This window comes from Rhinopithecus roxellana, chromosome 2 (genome assembly GCF_007565055.1).
Source record: "Rhinopithecus roxellana isolate Shanxi Qingling chromosome 2, ASM756505v1, whole genome shotgun sequence".
NCBI classification, from domain to species: domain Eukaryota; kingdom Metazoa; phylum Chordata; class Mammalia; order Primates; family Cercopithecidae; genus Rhinopithecus; species Rhinopithecus roxellana.
In genome coordinates, this window is record NC_044550.1 from 3,635,888 (window position 1) to 3,646,593 (window position 10,706).

Sequence of the window (10,706 nt, forward strand, 5' to 3'; positions counted from 1 at the left end):
TTAGTTTCTTTGCACAGGGTACGTCATTCCTCCTTTAGCTCTGAGAAGTTTGATGGACTGAAGCCTTCTCCTCTCATCTCGTCAAAGTCATTCTCTTACCAGCTTCAATCCGTTGCTGGAGATGACCTGCGCTCCTTTGCAGGGGGAGATGCCCTCTTTTTTTTTTTAATTTCCACCTTTTCTGCCCTGCTTTTTCCCCATCTTTGTGGTTTTATCTGCCTCTGGTCTTTGATGATGATGACGTACTGATGGGGTTTTGGTATAGGTGTCCTTCCTGTTTGATAGTTTTCCTTCTAGCAGTCAGGACCCTCAGCTGCAGGTCTGTTGGAGATTGCTTGAGGTCAACTCCAGACCCTGTTTGCCTGGGTATCAGCAGCAGAGGTTGCGGAAGATAGAATATTGCTGAACAGTAGTGTACCTGTCTGATTCTTACTTTGGAAGCTTCCTCTCGGGGGTGTACTCCACCCTGTGAGGTGTGGGGTGTCAGACTGCCCCTAGTGAGGGATGTCTCCCAGTTAGGCTACTCAGGGTTCAGCGACCCACTTGAGCAGGCAGTCTGTCCATTCTCAGATCTCAACCTCCATGTGGGGAGATCCACTGCTCTCTTCAAAGCTCTCAGACAGAGTCCTTTGCATCTGCAGAGGTTCCTGCTGCGTTGTTGTTGTTGTTGTTGTTGTTTTTGTTGTTGTTTAGCTGTGCCCTGTCCCCAGAGGTGGAGTCTACAGAGACAGGCAGGTTTCCTTGAGCTGCTGTGAGCTCCACCCAATTCGAGCTTCACAGCGGCTTTGTTTACCTACTTCAGCCTCAGCAATGGCGGGCGCCCCTCCCCCAGCCTCGCTGCTGCCTTGCGGTTAGATTCCAGACTGCTGTGCTAGCAATGAGGGAGGCTCCGTGGCCGTGGGACCCTCCCGGCCAGGTGTGGGATACAATCTCCTGGTGTGCCTGTTTGCTCAAAGCACTGTATTGGGGTGGGAGTCACCTGATTTTCCAGGTGTTGTGTGTCTCAGTTCCCCTGGCTAGGAAAAGGGACTCCCTTCCCCCTTGTGCTTCCCAGGTGAGGCGATGCCTCGCCCTGCTTCAGCTCTCGCTGGTCAGGCTGCAGCAGCTGACCAGCACCGATTGTCCTGCACTCCCTAGTGAGATGACCCCAGTACCTCAGTTGAAAATGCAGAAATCACCGGTCTTCTGTGTCACTCACCCTGGGAGTTGGAGACTGGAGCTCTTCCTATTCAGCCATCTTGCTCCGCCGATCAACAATTTTTTTGAGATAGAGTCTTGCTCTGTTAACAGCCCAGGCTGGAGTGCAGTGGTGTGATCTTGGCTCACTGCAACCTCCTCCTCCTGGGTTCAAGTGATTCTCGTGCCTCAGCCTCCCAAGTAGCTAAGATTACAGGCACGTGACACCACGCTTGGCTAATTTTCATATTTTTGTTAGAGATGGGGTTTCACTATGTTGGCCAGGCTGGTCTTGAACTCCTAACCGCACGTGATCCACCCTTCTCGATCTCTCAAAGTGCTGGGATTACATACGTGAGCCGCCGCACCCAGGGGAACTGAAACAAATTTACAAGGTAAAAACAAACAAAAACGTTAAAAAGTGGGCAAAGGACATGAACAAAAGAAGACATACATGCAGTCAACAATCATGTGTAAAAAAGTTCAACATCACTGGTCATTAGAGAAATACAAATCAAAACAGAGTACTGCATGTTCTCCCTTATAAGTGGGAGCTGGAAGTTGAGAACAAATTAGGGAAATAGTGTACACCAGGATGCAGGGTGGGAGGAGGGAGAGGATCAGGAAAAATAACCAATGGGTGTTGGGCTTAATGCCTGGGTGATGAAATTGTCTGTACAACAAACCCCACGAAACAAGTTTACCTATGTAACAAACCTGCACATGTACCCCTGAACTTAAAATAAAAGTTAAATTAAAGAAAATATATTGGAGGAGTCATGATAAAGACTAGAGCTTGGTGCCCAGGTGAATGTCCTTACAGAGTCTAAATACCATCCAGTAGACAGAATAAAAGTCTGAAAAATTCAGAATTGTCCTACTGCAGCTTACAGTGGCTAATCACTACTTACATAGGTAATGTTTAATTAGAAGCAGTATTAGCCTGGGAAAAGGAACTGTATGTCTTAATAGCATTCACTCTAAGATACAATTGAGCACTTACTATGGGCAGCAAATGATCTCTGGTCACTTGAATCACGTAGTCTAATGTAGTATTCTAAAAATTTACCTGATAACAAAGTATACCAAGTGCCCTTGCTAAAAATAGAGATTGTTAAATTGTCTCCTGGAGAGTATAATTCAGATAGTTGGAAAAGACACAGGAAAACAATTTTTAATAAGCACCACATGTGACAGTTTTCAGGCATGTGTGAAAATCTTGGTCTACTAGACTTTTAAATAACATATAGTGAAAACCCAAAGCATAATTATTTTAGCTAGAGTAATTTTATCTTTAAAAATTATTAGAAATAAAACAAGTTAAAAGGACACCACTGTTTCTTGTTAAGATTTTCTGTCATTTTGATATCCACAAATGAATTCTATTGTTGATTTTTAAATAATCAATTTATTCTAAGATTTTGAAAACTGTAGCGTTCTCCTAATCTACAAATACATTCCTGCTGAAAGTATTGCCATCTGCTGCTGACATTTAAGAACATGGCCTAAGGCCCAGAATATTACCCAAGACTATGCCTAAAAGGGTATTGGACCTAGAGCCTCCTCATAAAAAGTTTCTACTACTAGCAAGTCACACCATTTATCTTCTTAGATATATATGCAGGGGAGAGCGAGACTTTACAATGATGGTAGTGGTAGTAAAATTGGGGTGGCAGACAGATGTATATGTGCAAATAAGTATGGGTATATACTCACATATGTATGTGTGTATATATATATATTTTTTTTTGGGGGGGGGACAGTTTGTTTTTAATTGTAGCTGCCTGGTCATCCAAATATATACATATATATAATATTTATATATATTATATAAATATAACTTTTTAAAGAAATTGATAATAATATATATTATATATTATATTATATATGAAATAATATATATAATAATATATATTATATAAATACTTTATTATATAATATGACATTTTATTAAGAAACATAAATACAAATATAACATTTTATTTAGAAATTGCTAATAATAATATATAATGATAATTATTATTTTTATTATTATATCACACAGGAAACTTGGTTTGCTGATGTTTTTCTCCTTTTACAAAAGAAAGGGTTGGAGGAACCATATTGATTGCTAACTTTAACTATTGTCTATTTGCCAGATAGATCTATAAGAGACATTCAATGTCTTATATGGAGGAAATGACCTAAGGCAATATAACACTTATAATTTTATACTGAATTGTCAGAAACTAATACAACTGTCTAAAAATAATTATTTTAATAGATGAGAGATATTTCCTCATACATAGTCTTATAACCTAGACTCGTAGAAATTAGGACTCTGATCATCTACCGTGAGGTTTATCATTATAGTTTGAAGTATGCTTAGTTTCTCCAGTAAAAGTATTCTAAGTAAGGTTTTTATTTAATATACTATTCCAAAATATGTGCTAACACTTCTATTTAATAGAAATCAGCAAATGTATTATTTTTAGGTAAAATAATGCATCAATAAATTTTTAAGCTTTACATATTTGTTTATCAGTAGTGGAGCCTCCAAATTCCTCACTGATACGGTTATAAAGGAGAATAAAACACATTTTAAAACAAGTCAGTGTCAAAATTTTTGTTGTATTATTAAGCAGATTAACAGAGTACAAATAAAACAAGTTTCCTACTCATAACAAAGAAGATACACGGGTAAAATTTACCAAACAGAAATCCAACAGTCTAAATAAAACAAAATTTAAACTCAAAATTTTGTTCTTAAAAAGATTTAGAACTAAATTCATAAACTATAATTTCCTTAGGTTTCAATAGAGTACAGTTAAGACTCAATAAATCTTCTAAAAGATGAGGAATCTATTTTTACTAGACTTTCCTAGTCATTGGCTTTGTTAGCAACAGTATTCACAGCCATCAAAATAGTGAATTGCCAACAGAATAAGTTTAGAAGAACAGTAAATCATTATGTAATACCATATATTGAGATAACTGGGGAGAACTTGGAGGCAAACATAAAAACTGAGAAGACTAAAATATAGGATCAGTGATCAGGAAACATTTTTGAACACCTGAATCGCACTGACTGGCTCTATTGTTTTCTTCCTTCTTTTTCCAAAAGTTCATTAAAAATAATGATTTGAATTTCCATCTGATCTTTCTATAGTTTGGAAAGTATGTTGCCTTGATTACAATGTGAAATTACAATGAAGAATATTTGGCTTCCTGAAAACCTATTGTGGGTTTCTGGAGGAGCCATCATTTTTCCCCCTACTTTTCTATGTTGTTAAATACGTTTTTACTGCAGGGGTCATTGCAGAAAGCCTGGAAACACCAGAACCTCTAACATGCTGAAAGAATTGTGTTGATCATGTAAGAATTTGAAAAAATAATTTTTTTTGGATTGCAGTTATTTTTTACAGTGTAGGCTTAGATCCATTTGAGCTGGCTAAATATACTGGACAAGGAATAACTCTTTGATGTTGTGGTTAAAATTTTTGGAAGAAAATGCCTAAACAGAACCTATAAAAATTAGAAAAATGGAAATTTCAAACAATTTAGTCTATGAAGTAAAAGCAGTCTCCTTTACTGTCATTACTAGTGTAACATTTGGGAAAGTTGTGTTTTCAATCTGTAAAACTTTAAGCTTTTAATGATTCAAATTCCTGGTTTCCAGGGATGGGAGCAGTACTTCTTCCAGGTAACATAAAAAAGATTCTAAACCTAAAACCGCAACTCAGGGCTGGTCAATTTGAGCTCTTCATAAGGTAGATTGGTAAGAAAAGAAAACAGTATCCAGAGGGCTCAGACACCTCAAGGATGGATTATTTCATTAGATAATGAACGTAAACTATCACAAATGCTCTCCAAAGATGAGTGGACTGCAGAATGCATGACAGATAATAGAGTATAGCTATGGATTATAACCTCAGAAACAAGTGCAATGGTGATGAATCCAGCTTGTCCTATTCACTGGATTCCAAAATGCATGATACAGAACAGAGTGTATATCTATCAATTATAACCTCAGAAACAAGTGCAACAGTGATGAATCCAGCTTGTCCAAATTCAAAATTTGGAAATTTTGACTAATCACAACTTTGAAAAATCTGGGAGAAAAGAAGGAATTTAATGTGTAGCACATGTGTATTTGAGAGATGCAGGAAGTGAAACGTAGCAGTTGTTACTGCTGACTCATATCTCACCAATATTCAATGCCCACTGTTTCTTGAAAGCTGGTGGCTTCTCACATCAAGGTCTTATAACTCTTTACCTGAGGGATTTCTCTAGACACATGAGGAAGATTTGCTACATGTGGTGCAGCCCAAATTTTGGAGTAAGTGATATCAAATGCAATCCTCTGCCACTATTGTCTGTACACACATTTAGACAGTTTGGAACAATTTGGGGATGTGTTCTACTCCATGAAATAGACAATGGAACTAACACATACCTTTCCATAGAGGTAATCTATTCATGAATACACCAGTTTTAGCCAATTTTTCTTCCCTAACCTACTGTCCCATCCCCATGCTGGTGCTTCTTGGGATTACCTCCTAAATAACAATGTATTTTCAAATCTTATACTTGAGGTCTATTTTTTGGGAGAACTCAAGAATCCATTTGTACTCTATTTTATTTTTATTCTATAAATATTATTAACATCTGTAAGCACACCATCCAGAAACTCTAGGCTGGTAAAATTTTAGAATAACCTCTGAAAGGTGCAGCTAATGTGACACTTTGGAAATGATGCTCTCTGCTTGAAAAAAAGAACAGTGATAATAACTTAAAATAGCTTATTCTATCAACCCCAACTTTTACTTCTCCATATCAGAGATAATCCAAATTTAGAATTACTATTATTTAATTTAAAAAGTTTTATATTATATTTAATGCCTATATTTGTATTCAAAGTATTTTAAAAGATACCACATATATGGACTCTTTCTGGTGTCAATACTATTGTTTTGAATATTTTTGATTGTGTTTCCTAGTATACAAGTGAAATAATTGTTTTGAATATATGCCTGGGAATCAATGTCAGTTAAGAGCGAATTTGATTGTTCGACCTTGTAAGTAACTATTTCTCCAAAGTAATGGTATCAATTTATATTTGCAAATAGCAATTTATAGGAGATCTTGTTTATCCACACTTTTAAGAAAACTTAATTTTGTCATACTCCTTAATTTTGGCCAATCAACGGTGTTAAAGATGGTATTTATTTATTTATTTATTTATTTATTTTTGAGACGGAGTCTCGCTTTGTCACCCAGGCTGTAGTGCAGTGGCGTGATCTGGGCTCACTGCAAGCTCCGACTCCCAGGTTCATGCCATTCTCCTGCCTCAGTCTCCTGAGTAGCTGGGATTACAGGCGCCTGCCACTACACCCGGCTAATTTTTTGTATTTTTTAGTAGAGATGAGATTTCACCCTGTTAGCCAGGATGGTCTTGATCTCCTGACCTCATGATCCGCCCGCCTAGGCCTCCCAGAGTGCTGGGATTACAGGCCTGAGCCACCGCGCCCGGCCAATGGTATCTTAACCATGTTATTAATTTGTATTTTTAAGTAAGAGTATCTGTTAATATGTTAATATACCGTGTGTGTCATATTTACTAATTTTCCCATTTCATTATCATTTGTTTGCATATTTGCACGAGTTAATAAATATTATTATTAAATTTAATTTTAATACACTCAAGTAGAAAATATTAGGTTCTTTAAAAAAATTCCTACAATGCCCCAATAAACAGAAAAGTGTTGTTTACTAGGCATTTTACTAATTTGTTTCACATTTAAATATAGATATTTTAGTCCTTCATCTATTTATATTTAAATCATATGTATAATGTAATGTGGAGTTCCAATTTTATTTTATTCTATCTCTACAAATATTTTCACCTTTATTTTAAATAGTTTGTTTTATACCAAGTCATGTCACCTGCACCACGTGTTTTAGTTCAATATATGTGAGGATCTTTATCTGGTCAATGCATTCTATTTTTGTGGTCATTTTTTACATGTCCATATCAGTACTATACTATTCAAATTATTATTATTACAAAATACATCTTGATATTTGGCAAAAATCTCTAACCTTATTCTTCTTCAAAAGGATAGTTATTGCTATGCTCTTTTATATAAGATTCATACTTAGTTTGCAAATTTCCACAAAAAATATTTTGTCATAGTTATTTAAATTGAAGGCATTTCTAAATAAATGAAGAATAAGAGAAGAAAACAAAGTGAGATTTAAAACACTTAGAACTAAAAGAATATGAAAACATGCTACATCAACTTTTGTGGGATGCAACTAAAGCAGATATATTTAGAAAAATGAAGCTGAGATATTAATAAAATCAGTGGCTAATATCAGATGTTAGTTGAAGAAAATGTCGTAGAAAGAGAAGATAATAAAAATGTAATTGCAAATCATTAAAACACATATAAATACGATCAATAAAGCCAAAAGTTTTTGTTTCTAAAATGTTAAGAAACTGAAAATTTACTTGACATATTGGTCAAAATGAAAGTAAAAATGAAGAAAAGTATTATGATTAAGAGTTGTATGAGACAAGTTAAAACACAAAATAAATTAATAAAACTTTATGACAAGAAAACTAGCAAACCTTTTTTGCTTATATTTCTGAATTATTTACTAGAATATAAGTTAGAGAAATAAAGGTCTCAAACAATTATAGATAGGAGTGTATAATAAATCTTTTGTTCTGTTCACCAAATTTAAATGTTGACAAATGCTTTATGAGCATTGATAGAGATGATCATAAGACTTTTCTTATATATGTGTCGATACAGTAAATTTCAGAATAACTTTTCTAAAACTGAACCATCTTTGCATTCCCCGAGTAAACCCATGTTGGAAATGGCATGTGTCAATTCATTGTTTAATTATTTTGCAAATGTTTTATTTAAGATCTTTGCATCAACATTAATAAAGCTATGCTTGACTGTAGTGGTTTTTTTTTTTTTTTTTTCAATTCTTATCAAGCTTGATGTCAGTGGAATATTCCCCAATGTCCCTTACTGGCTACACCTGTTTGCAGCATAGCCTGAACTGCCTTGCTGGAGCACTTTCGCCCACAACTCTCCCACTACCCCACCAGAATGCTGTTGCCAGTGGCCACTGTCAGAGCTCTTTCATTGGAAACCCCCACCACCCTGCCAGAGCATTTTGGCCTGCAGCCTGCCAAAGACGCTGTTGGAGTGTATTCACCTGCCCTATGGAGCACTCTTGCCAGTGTCACCTGATGGAGCACTGTTTCCAGCAGATAGAAAGCACCTCAGCCCCTGTCCTTCAGCACAGCCAGTGCTCAACTTTGAGGGGCCAGCGAACAAAGCTGTGGGCCCAGTACTAAGCCCTAGTGTTAGAGTACACAGACCAGGAGTGCCGAGCTGAGCCTCAGCCCCCTGTAAGCAATCCAGAAATGGAACCAATTGACTAAACATACATTTTACCCCAGTCAAACCCTCAAGGGCAATAAAGAACAAAAAAGCTAAAAGCCCCATCCAAAGGACAGCAACTTCCAAAAATTGAGGAGGAGGGACTTAAAAGTATACTATAAGGCTACAAGTAACCAAAACACCGCAGTCTTGGTGCACATACACCAATGTAACAGGATGGAGAACACAGATATACTGCTGCATACCTACAACCACTTGATTTTTGACAAAGTTAACAGAAAACAAACAATAGGAAAGGACTCCATATTTAATATATGATATTGTGATAACTGGATGGCCATACACAAAAGAAGAAACTAGACCCATACATTTCACCATTTATAAAAATTAACTCAATTTGGGTTAAAGATTTATCGCAAAACTTCAAACTAAAAATACTAGAAGAAAATCTAGCATGTGCCCTTCTTGACAGTGGCCTTGGTGAATTTCTGGCTGAGTTCCCAAAAGCAAAATGCTACAAACACAAAAATTGACAAGTGAAACCTAACTAAAGAACTTCTACACAGCCAGATAAACTATCAACAGAATAAACAGATGATCTACAATGTGAGCACATATTTACACACTATGCTTCTGAGAAAGGTTTTATATCCAGAATCTGCAAGGAACTTAAAGCAGCAAGCAAAAACCAAATAACCTCATTAAAAAATAGAAAAAGAATGTAAACAGACACTTCTCAAAAGAAACATATAAGTAGCCAAAAAACATTTAAAAAGATCCATATTACTAATCATCAGAGAAATGAAAATCTAAACTACACAGAGATACTATTTCACACCATTCAGAATAGTTACTCTTAAGAAGTCAAAAAATAATAGGTGCTGGTGAGGCTATAGAGAAAAGGGAATGCTTATACACTGTTGTTGGGTATGTAAGTTAGTTCAGACATTGTGGAAAGCAGTTTGGAGATTTCTCAAACAACTTTTAAAACAGCTACCATTTGACACAGCAATTCTATTACTGGGTATATACTCAAAGGAAAAAAAAAATTCTACCAAAAAGACATGCAGTCCTATGTTCACATAGTGCTACTCACAAGAGCAAAAACATGGAATCAACCTAGGTCTCCATCAATTGTGGACTAGATAAAGAAAATAGGATACATATATACCATGAAATACTATTCAGTCATAAAAATAAAGAAATCATGTCCTTTGCAGCAAGATGGATGGAGATGGAGGCCATTTTCCTAAGTGATTTAATGCAGAAACGTAAAACCAAATACTGAATGTTCTTACTTTTAAGTTGAAGCTAAATGTCTAGTACCTATGGACATAAGGAAGAAAACAATAGACACTAGTGACTACTAGAGTCAGAGGGGAGTGGGTCATGGGATGATCCCGTAACCAGGTAGTGAGCATAATATCCCTAGACAGTTTGTTATCCCCAAACCTAGCATCACACAATATGCCCAGGTAACAAACCTGCACGTGTAAACTCTGAATCTAAAATAAGCTTGGAATTGTAAAAAAAAAAAAAAAAAAAAGGTAATTGCCCCCATTGCCCCATTTTTACCACTGAGAATTGGCTGCTGTTTCTAATATAATTTTTTTTCTGAAATAGCCATATAGTTGGCTAAAGCTTTTTATTGATGGAGATATTACTAATCTTTCTTGTTTTATTAGTATTCTGAATCTAGCAATAAGAAAAAAATTTCATCAGAAAAAGGGACACTGAGAAAAAGCCTAGTATTCACTATATGTTTTTACCCATTTTTCCAAAGTTGTATTTGTAGATGTCAAGTCAGGTGGGGAGAGTGGGAACTTTTCAAATTTATGGTTATTACGTAGATTGTAAAAATTACTATCTGACTGTAAGACAATCTTGTATCACTTCCCAAGGTATCATGGGCTTTTGGGAAACTTGGCTCTACCACTTACTGTAACTTTGGGTAAATTATGTAGTGCATCTTCGTTTTATTGTTCTCACTTAAAGTAAGGATACTACTAATACACCTCAAATATAGTAATTAAAATTAAGTAAGAAAATACTTGCTAGATGCTTAATATAGATCTTGCCATATAGTATGCACTCAGAAAATGTTAATTATGTATGTAAACATGT